Source organism: Macaca thibetana, chromosome 11 (assembly GCF_024542745.1).
Source record: "Macaca thibetana thibetana isolate TM-01 chromosome 11, ASM2454274v1, whole genome shotgun sequence".
NCBI lineage: Eukaryota > Metazoa > Chordata > Mammalia > Primates > Cercopithecidae > Macaca > Macaca thibetana.
The window spans coordinates 49,211,452-49,219,987 of record NC_065588.1 but is presented as its reverse complement, the minus strand read 5'-3'; the positions used below and the strand labels follow the sequence as shown (position 1 = coordinate 49,219,987).

The following is an 8,536-nucleotide window of genomic DNA, read 5'->3' as shown; positions in this document are numbered from 1 at the left end:
GGAGCTCCCCTGTAGTAGGGGGATCTGAAGGTGGGCTAAGGACCAAAGACCAGCCTGACTTGAGTGTAAGGTGGTGGCAATGGAGGCATGAATGTTAAAGCAAGGCACGTGACAATGCAAACAGTACATACCCTTCGTGAAGGATAGATAGAAATGTGTGCATGCATGTCCCTACGTAATTATAGATCACAGATTTTACCTGGTGGGAAAGGAGGAGGAAGCACCACTGCAAGGAAGGGAAGGCAGAGAAGGAGACCAGCATGGTGGGTGGCCCCCTAGTTCAGTCTCCGCGCTGCCCTTTTACACATTGTGGTGGGCACGGTTGTTTTGTCTAGCCTGGACCCCTTCCCCCTTCTTCTAGTGACACAAAACTCCCCCACCTCTACTCCTGCCACGCCCCACTTCTTTTCAGGAACAGTTCCTCCTTAGCTCGCAGGACCCCTGTCCAGGCACACGGGGTTCACAATGGGCCAGCCTTGGCCAATCACAGGTCCCTTTGTTTCCTCCCTGCCAAGGCATATTGTACATACAATAAAATTCAAAACGTGCTTTAATGGGGAATGTACAGCCTGGTGAGCTGCTTTAACTTATGTTCACAACTGTAATGTAGAACATTTCCTATATCACAGAAGGTTCACTTGGGCCTCTTGCCAGAGTGCACTTTTTTTTTTTTTTTTTTTTGAGACGGAGTCTTGCTGTGTCACCCAGGCTGGAGTGCAATGGCCAGATCTCGGCTCACTGCAAGCTCCGCCTCCCGGGTTCACGCCATTCTCCTGCCTCAGCCTCCCGAGTAGCTGGGACTACAGGCACCCGCCACCTCACCCGGCTAGTTTTTTTTTTGTATTTTTTATTAGAGACGGGGTTTCACCGTGTTAGCCAGGATGGTCTCGATCTCCTGACCTCGTGATCCGCCCGTCTCGGCCTCCCAAAGTGCTGGGATTACAGGCTTGAGCCACCGCGCCCGGCCTACTTTTTTTTAGTAGACTTATTTTTTAGGAACAGTTTTAGCCGGGCATGGTGGCTTATTCCTGTAATCCCAGCACTTTGGGAGGCCGAGGCGGACAGATCACGAGGTCAGGAGATCAAGACCATCCTGGCTAACACGGTGAAAGCCTGTCTCTACTAAAAGTGCAAAAATTAGCCAGGCGAGGTGGCGGGCGCCTGTAGTCCCAGTTACTCGGGAAGCTGAGGCAGGTGAATGAAGTGAACCAGGGAGGCGGAGCTTGCAGTGAGCTGAGATCCGGCCACTGCACTCCAGCCTGGGCGACAGAGCGAGACTGCATCTCAAAAAAAAAAAAAAAAAAAAAAAAAGCAGTTTTAGGATCATAGCAAAATTGAGCAGGAGGTAGAGGGTTCTCCTATACATTCTGCCCCTACACCTGCATCCCACACCAGAGGGCTACATTTGTTACGACTGATGAACCTACATTGACACATCATTATCACCCACAGTTCATAGTTTACATTGAGGTTAACTCTTAGTGTGGACATTCTATGGGGGCCATGTAGCCACCGTTACCTCACCATACAGAATAGTTCACTGCCCCCAAAATCAGAGTGCATTCTCAAAAATATGAATCAGATTCAGTTACTTCCTTATGTGGAAAACCCTTTATTTTTATTTTATTTTTTATTTTTTTCTTTTCTTTATTTTTTATTATACTTTAAGTTCCAGGTTACATGTGCACAACGTGCAGGTTTGTTACATATGTATACATGTGCCATGTTGGTGTGCTCCATCCGTTAACTCGTCATTTACATTAGGTATATCTCCTAATGCTATCCCTCCCCCTCCCCCCACCCCCCCACAGGCCCCACCTATGTGTGATGTGCCCCACCCTGTGTCCAGGTGTTCTCATTGTTCAATCCCCACCTATAAGTGAGAACATGCAGTGTTTGGTTTTCTGTCCTTGTGATAGTTTGCTCAGAATGATGACAAAACCCTTTATTTTTGACACCCAGAATAAAGCCCTAAATCTTGTTTTGGCTCACAGGCTGTGCCTACTTTTCCTCCTCTGAGGCCTCATCCTGGCCACTCTGTCCCTTGCTCTCTGATGCAGTGGTGCAGGCTTTTCAGGGCGTAGCCCACATGGAATTTGCATCCGCTCAGGGCATTGCATGGCTGGTTCCCTGTTTGGAACACCCTGCCCTTCCTAGTCACTCCCAAGCTCCAAGCTCTCCACTCAAACGCAGCTTCCCCAAGAAAGTCTTCTGACACCACAAGACAAGACAAAAAGTCTTCTGACACCACAAGACAAGACAGTCTTCTAGACATCACAAACTGAGTGGCGTGTTTCTATGATAAGTTCCCAAGGTACCCTGTATTTTCTCCTTGTAAGTTACAGTCACTCATTCATCTGCAGAGGTATTTTATTAATATCAGCCTTACCCATACACTGTAAGCTCCATGGGGGCAGGGACCACATCATGTCTGCCTGGTTCTCCACTGATTCTTCAGTGCTTAGCAGAGTGCCAGGCACATAGTAGGTGGTCAATAAAAATTATCAAATAAAAAGGAATGAACCATTTCCATATTGATGGCCATCTTTTTTATTTTTTTTGAGACAAAGTCTCACTCTGTCGCCCAAGCTGGAGTGCAATGGCATGATCTCGGCTCACTGCAACCTCCACCTCCTGTCTTCAAGTGGTTCTCCTGCCTCAGCCTCCTGAGTAGCTGGGGCTACAGGCCCGTGCCACCATGCCCGGCTAAGTTTTGTATTTTTAGTAGAGATGGGGTTTCATTATGTTGGCCAGGCTGGTCTTGAACTCCTGACCTCACGATCAGACACCTTGGCCTCCCAAAGTGTTGAGAGTACAGGTGTGAGCCACTGCGACCCACCCAAACAATTTGGGAGTTTGATAAGTTGTTTTTTTTTTTTTCTTTTTTTTTTTTTTGAGACAGAGTCTCACTTTGTTGCCAGGCTGGAGTGTAGTGGCATGATCTCGGCTCACTGCAAGCTCCGCCTCCTGGCTTCAAGTGATTGTCCGGCCTCAGCTTCCTGAGTAGCTGGGATTACAGGCACCCGCCACCATACCCGGCTAATTTTTGTATTTTTAGTAGAGATGGGGTTTCACCATGTTGGCCAGGATGATCTCAATTTCCTGACCTCATGATCTGCCCGCCTCAGTCTCCTAAAGTGCTGGGATTACAGGTGTAAGCCACCATGCCTGGCCAGCCATCTATTTCTTTTTCTGCAATTTTAACCATTTTAAACTCTTTCCTTTTGTGGAGATATATTAATTTGCTCAGACCTAGTTCAGAAACAGCTGGTGGATTGATCTTTGAAAGTATTTCCCCAAAAAGTGGCCTTGAAGAGATTCTGGACCACACCCAGCCCATGACAGCAACTGACACTCTTTAGGTGCCTGAGGAAGGGGTGAGCAGAGCAGAGTTAGGGCAGAACTTGGCTTGCGACATGTCTAGAGTGTGTGCCTGGGAGCTGGGGAGGATGGTGGCAGAGGTGAATACAAAGATATATAACACAGGATCCTTGTCCTCAAACTCTTTCTAGCTGATCTGGGAAAACAGTACATATTCCAGAAAAGTCAATTTCATTTGTTCAGTCATTCAGCAAACATTGGGCATTTAGAATGAACCAGGCCTTGTCTCAGGCACAGGACGGAGGAAGGACTGGGTGTTTGGAATACGGCAAGGTGAGGAAGAGTGTGCATGATGGACTCTGGGGATTTAGTGAGACATTGAACCCTGGTGGTCCCCCAGTACCTGTTCTCCCCTTTTCCTCAGTAATTAGAACCCTGTTTTTTATTTGGGCATATGGCTACCTGGAATAAAGACATTTTCCTGCATTGTTTATGCTTAAGCTATGGCCATGTTTTGAAGGGACAGAAGTAGAAGTGGAGGGTACAGGGTCTAAGAAGTGTCCTTAGGCCGGGTGCAGTGGTTCACGCCTATAATCCCAGCATTTCGAGAGGCTGAGGTGGGTGGATCACCTGAGGTCGGGAGTTTGAGACCAGTGTGACCAACATGGAGAAACCCCGTTTCTACTAAAAATACAAAATTAGCTGGGCATGGTGGCACATGCCTGTAATCCCAGCTACTCGGGAGGCTGAGGCAGAGGAATCGCTTCAACCTGGGAGGTGGAATTTGCCGTGAGACGAGATTGTGCCATTGCACTTCAGCCTGGGCAACAAGAGCAAAACTCTGTCTCAAAAAAAAAGAAGTGTCCTTAAAGGGAGAGGAAGCGTGAACTGCTTCTTTCACCCCTCCTTTCTGCTGGCAGGAATGCATGCATAATGGCCAAAGTTTAGTAGCCATGTTGGACCATGAGTGACCTGGTGAATGGAAGTCACCCTTGGCCGAGCAAGAAAGAGGTGGGATCTGGGTCCCTTCCATAAAGCAGTGCCATACTGGCCTTGGACAGACTATTTCTGTCTGGGAATTGAGAGATAAATTCTGGATTGAGCCACTGTTTTTTTTTTTTTTCTTTGTTATTCCCAGCTGAAGCAAATCCTAAGACTGAGCACATCAGCTTGTCTCAGAAGTGTGGGTGCCAGAGGTGGCTGGGTGATGAGCAGAGAGAACACTGGCAGGGAAGCAAACTGGCTTCCACATTCTTGGCTTGCTCTGGGACATTTGGGAAATCCCTCCCTTCTCTGGGCCTTGGTCCCTTTTTCTTGAACAGAGAGGAGGGGCTGGACTTCGTGATTTTCACAATACCTTTGAGCCAATCCACTTTATTCTCTGGACATTTTGGTGGGTCACAGAGGCCTGGGATGCGGGGCTGAGAAATTTGTAGTCGATCTCAGCAGCCGTGGGTGACATTGGAGGTTGTTTTTCTTTCTTTTCTTTTCCCTTCCCTTCTCTTTTCTTTTTAAATTTAAATTAAATTTAATTTAATTTAATTAATTAATTTTTTTGAGACAGAGTCTTGCTGTGACACCCAGGCTGGAGTGCGGTGGCACAATCTCAGCTCACTGCAAGCTCCGGCTCCTGGGTTCACGCTATTCTCCTGCCTCAGCCTCCCGAGTAGCTGGGACTACAGGCGCCTGCCACCACGCCTGGCTAATTTTTTGTATTTTTAGTAGAGACGGGGTTCACTGTGTTAGCCAGGATGGTCTCGATCTCCTGACCTCATGATCCGCCCACCTCGGCCTCCCAAAGTGCTGGGATTACAGGCTTGAGCCAGCGCACCCTTTTCTTTTCCTTTTTCTTTTCTTTTGAGATGGAGTCTCATTCTGTTGCCCAGGCTAGAGTACAGTGGTATGATCTCAGCTTACTGCAATCTCTGCCTCCCAGGTTCAAGCAATTCTTGTGCCTCAACCTCCCCAGCAGTTAGGATTACAAGTGCGCACCGCAACGCCTGGCTAATTTTTATATTTTTAGTAGAGATGGGTTTTCACCATGCTGGCCAGGCTGGTCTCGAACTCCTGACCTCAGGTACTCCACCCGCCTCAGCCTCCCAAAGTGCTGGGATTATAGGTGTGAGCCACCTTGCCTGGCCTGTTTTTCTTTTTTGTTTTTCTCGGGGTGTGGGGAGCAAGGAAGGGAGTTGATGGAAGCAGTTTCAGGAAGATGGGCCCTGGCATCCTCTGCAAGGGACACATCATTAAAGTCAGCACAGTGGGATAAGCCCTGGGTGAGGGGGCAGAAGACCTAGGTGGGCACCCTGGCTCTGCCACTCACGCGGGATCTATGACCCTGAGGATGTTGCCTCCCTGCTCTGAACTTCAGTTTGCTGCCAGTGAAATGGGGACAATCAGACTGTAGTGTGTTCATGAGGATTAAATGCAGTAATGTTTATTAAAGTGACACATGTGAAGATGTTTTGCAAACTATGAATAAAGATGCATGCTCTTTCCCTTAGGATCCCCTTAGAGAGAATTAGCTCTCTGTCCCCTTCTGTGTCACCCACCCCAGGGCACCACATTCACTTTCCATAACCTCCATTCAGGTTTTCTTTTTCTTTTTTTCATTTTGAAAGCAGGTACTGTTTATTAATTGACAAGATTAGAAAAATAATCATGGTAGCTGAGTGCAGTGGCTCATGCCTATAATTCCAGCACTTTGGGAGGTCGAGGTGGGAGGATTACAAGGTCAGGAGTTTGAGACCAGCCTGGCTAACATGGTGAAACCTCGTCTCTACTAAAAATACAAAAAGTTAGTCAGGTGTTGTGGCAGGTGCCTGTAATCCCAGCTACTCAGGAGGCTGAGGCAGGAGAATTGCTTGAACCCGGGATGCAGAGGTTGCAGTGAGCTGAGACCATGCCACTACACTCCAGCCTGGGCAACAGAGAAAGACTCTATCTCAACAACAACAACAACAAAAAAAAAAAAAAAAAAGAAAAAGAAAAGAAAAAAAGAAAAATAATTATGGTAGACAGTTCATTTTTCTAATAAGCCTGTTGATGTAGTCTTCCCTGTTGCCAATATTCACTTTCTACAAAATGGGTGGTCTTTTTCTTCATTCCACCTCATGGAGAGGATAATTTGAAAGGCCACAGGAAGTTATTTGCTTCTTTGAAGAGTTTTCCAACATATAGATCTCATGAATCAGATCCTCCGTGCAGATGATGCCGTATTTACCAAGAGATCAAGAAATCAAAGTGTTCTCTGTCAAGGCAGCTCACTTCTTATTAATTTTGTCATAACCACACTTATAGATTAGTTCATTTACTGACTTCAGATTTGGGTACCCCCATGCATATATGGTTTACAATCCGCAGCATGTTAGTGGAAGCCTTGTTGAGCTTCACAAAGTTTCCATTGAAGATTTGACAAAGGCGAAGCAGTTGTAATACCTTTTGGTCCTGTGGGCTCGCTCACACGTTGATACCTCTGATTCTGATGACGATCGCCAACTTGGTTGGGTTCTCAGGTACATAGAGGTTGTCAGCTTTGCTTGCCATTTGAGCCATTTGAATCTCACAGTTCTATCTATCTGCCTATATTCCTTGTGATAGTGCTTCACTTTTCCATAGATAAGCTTCCTCCTCACCTTTTTTTTTTTTTTTTTTTTTTTTTTTGAGATGGAGTTTCTCTCTTGTTTCCCAGACTGAAGTGCAATGGTGTGATCTTGGCTTACTGCAACTTCTGCCTCCCGAGTTCAGGCAATTTTCATGCCTCAGCCTCCCGAGTAGCTGGGATCCCAGGTGCCTGCTACCATGCCTGGCTAATTTTTGTATTTTTAGTAGAGATGGGGTTTCTCCATGTCGGCCAGGCTGGTCTTGAACTCCTGACCTCAGGTGATCCGCCTGCCTCAGCCTCCCAAAGTGCTGGGATTACAGGTGTGAGCCACTGAGCTTGGCTCTCCTTGCCTTTTGAAGCATTGTTTGGGCAAACTTCTTTCTTAGGCAGGCAAAATGATATGGAAAAAAGCTCAGGTTTTTCCAGGACACCTCCATGGTTCCAGCTGGGAAAGAGCTCCATTCAGGTTTTCGTCTCATGTCTGTATTGGGTTTCAGTTTCCAAAGCGCTCAGGAAGGCTCTGCCTTGTCTGATCCTCACATGTGCCCTGTGAGGCTGATTAAAATCCCATTTTATAGGCCCCGGAGGGGCAGACTCTCAGGGTCGCCTAGCTATTTAGTGGCCTCATGGATCAGAACAAAGGGTTCTAAACCTGAGCTTTTTCCAGATTATTTTTCCTTCCCAGACTCTTCTAATTTAGGAGAAACTTGCAGGCTTGGAGGAGAGGACCCGAGTGGGACCATGCTGGATGGGACTGCCTTGGAGTGGAGAGAGGGAGAGTCACCACCTTTGCTCCCGCGGGTCTCTTTAGCCAGGCTCCTGGCGCCCTCTGGAGGGCATTATGGGGAGTGTCCAGCCAAACACCCCGCAATGCCACGTCTCCTGGCTTCCAGGTGGTCCCCTGACACTACCTTTCCTTCCAGCTACGTCTACTTTTGGGCATTTATTAGAACAGTAAGACTTGTGAAATTAAATAATTCAAACTTAAAGGTGTTGGAACTTTAAGTTATTTTGAGCCTTGAGTGGAGGATAACTGTGTGGCCTCTGCCACACATATGCAGCTGTGACTTCCTCCTTTTCTTGTAAATGATTACAAATAACCAAATAGTGTCAGAGATAAGACCCCCTCAGATCATTACCCCTCCTCACGGAATGTTAACGCAATCTTCTTTGGAATGTAGAAAGCTGTAATCAATCAAATCGCTGTGACCTATGTACTGGCTTTGTATGGAAAATATGGAACCCTATTAGACTTCCCTGTTTCCATCTATAGAAGTAAAACCTTGGGAACACTGACTCCATTCCTTTGAAGTCTGTCTTTTCTGGGAGGCCATCTGGGTGGCTAGCCTCAAACTTTTGTTTTTTTGTTTTAAAAACAGGGTCTTACTTTGTCATCCAGGCTGGAGTGCAGTGGCTCAGTCTCAGCTCACTGCAGCCTCTACCTCCTGGGCTCAAGCAATCCTCCCATCTCAGCCCCCCAGGTAGCTGGCATTACGGGTGCATGCCACCACAACAAGTTAATTTTTTGTAGTTTTGGTAGAGATAGAGTTTCACCATGTTGCCCAGGTTGGTTCCGAACTCTTGAGCTCAAGTGATCCACCCATCTCGGCC

General features: G+C 47.1%; 1 pseudogene; it reads right to left on the bottom strand.

Annotated features, from left to right (window-relative positions):
* Nucleotides 1-6,329: 6,329 nt before the first annotated feature.
* Nucleotides 6,330-6,867, bottom strand: LOC126931602 (60S ribosomal protein L7-like; annotated as a pseudogene).
* Nucleotides 6,868-8,536: the final 1,669 nt, after the last annotated feature.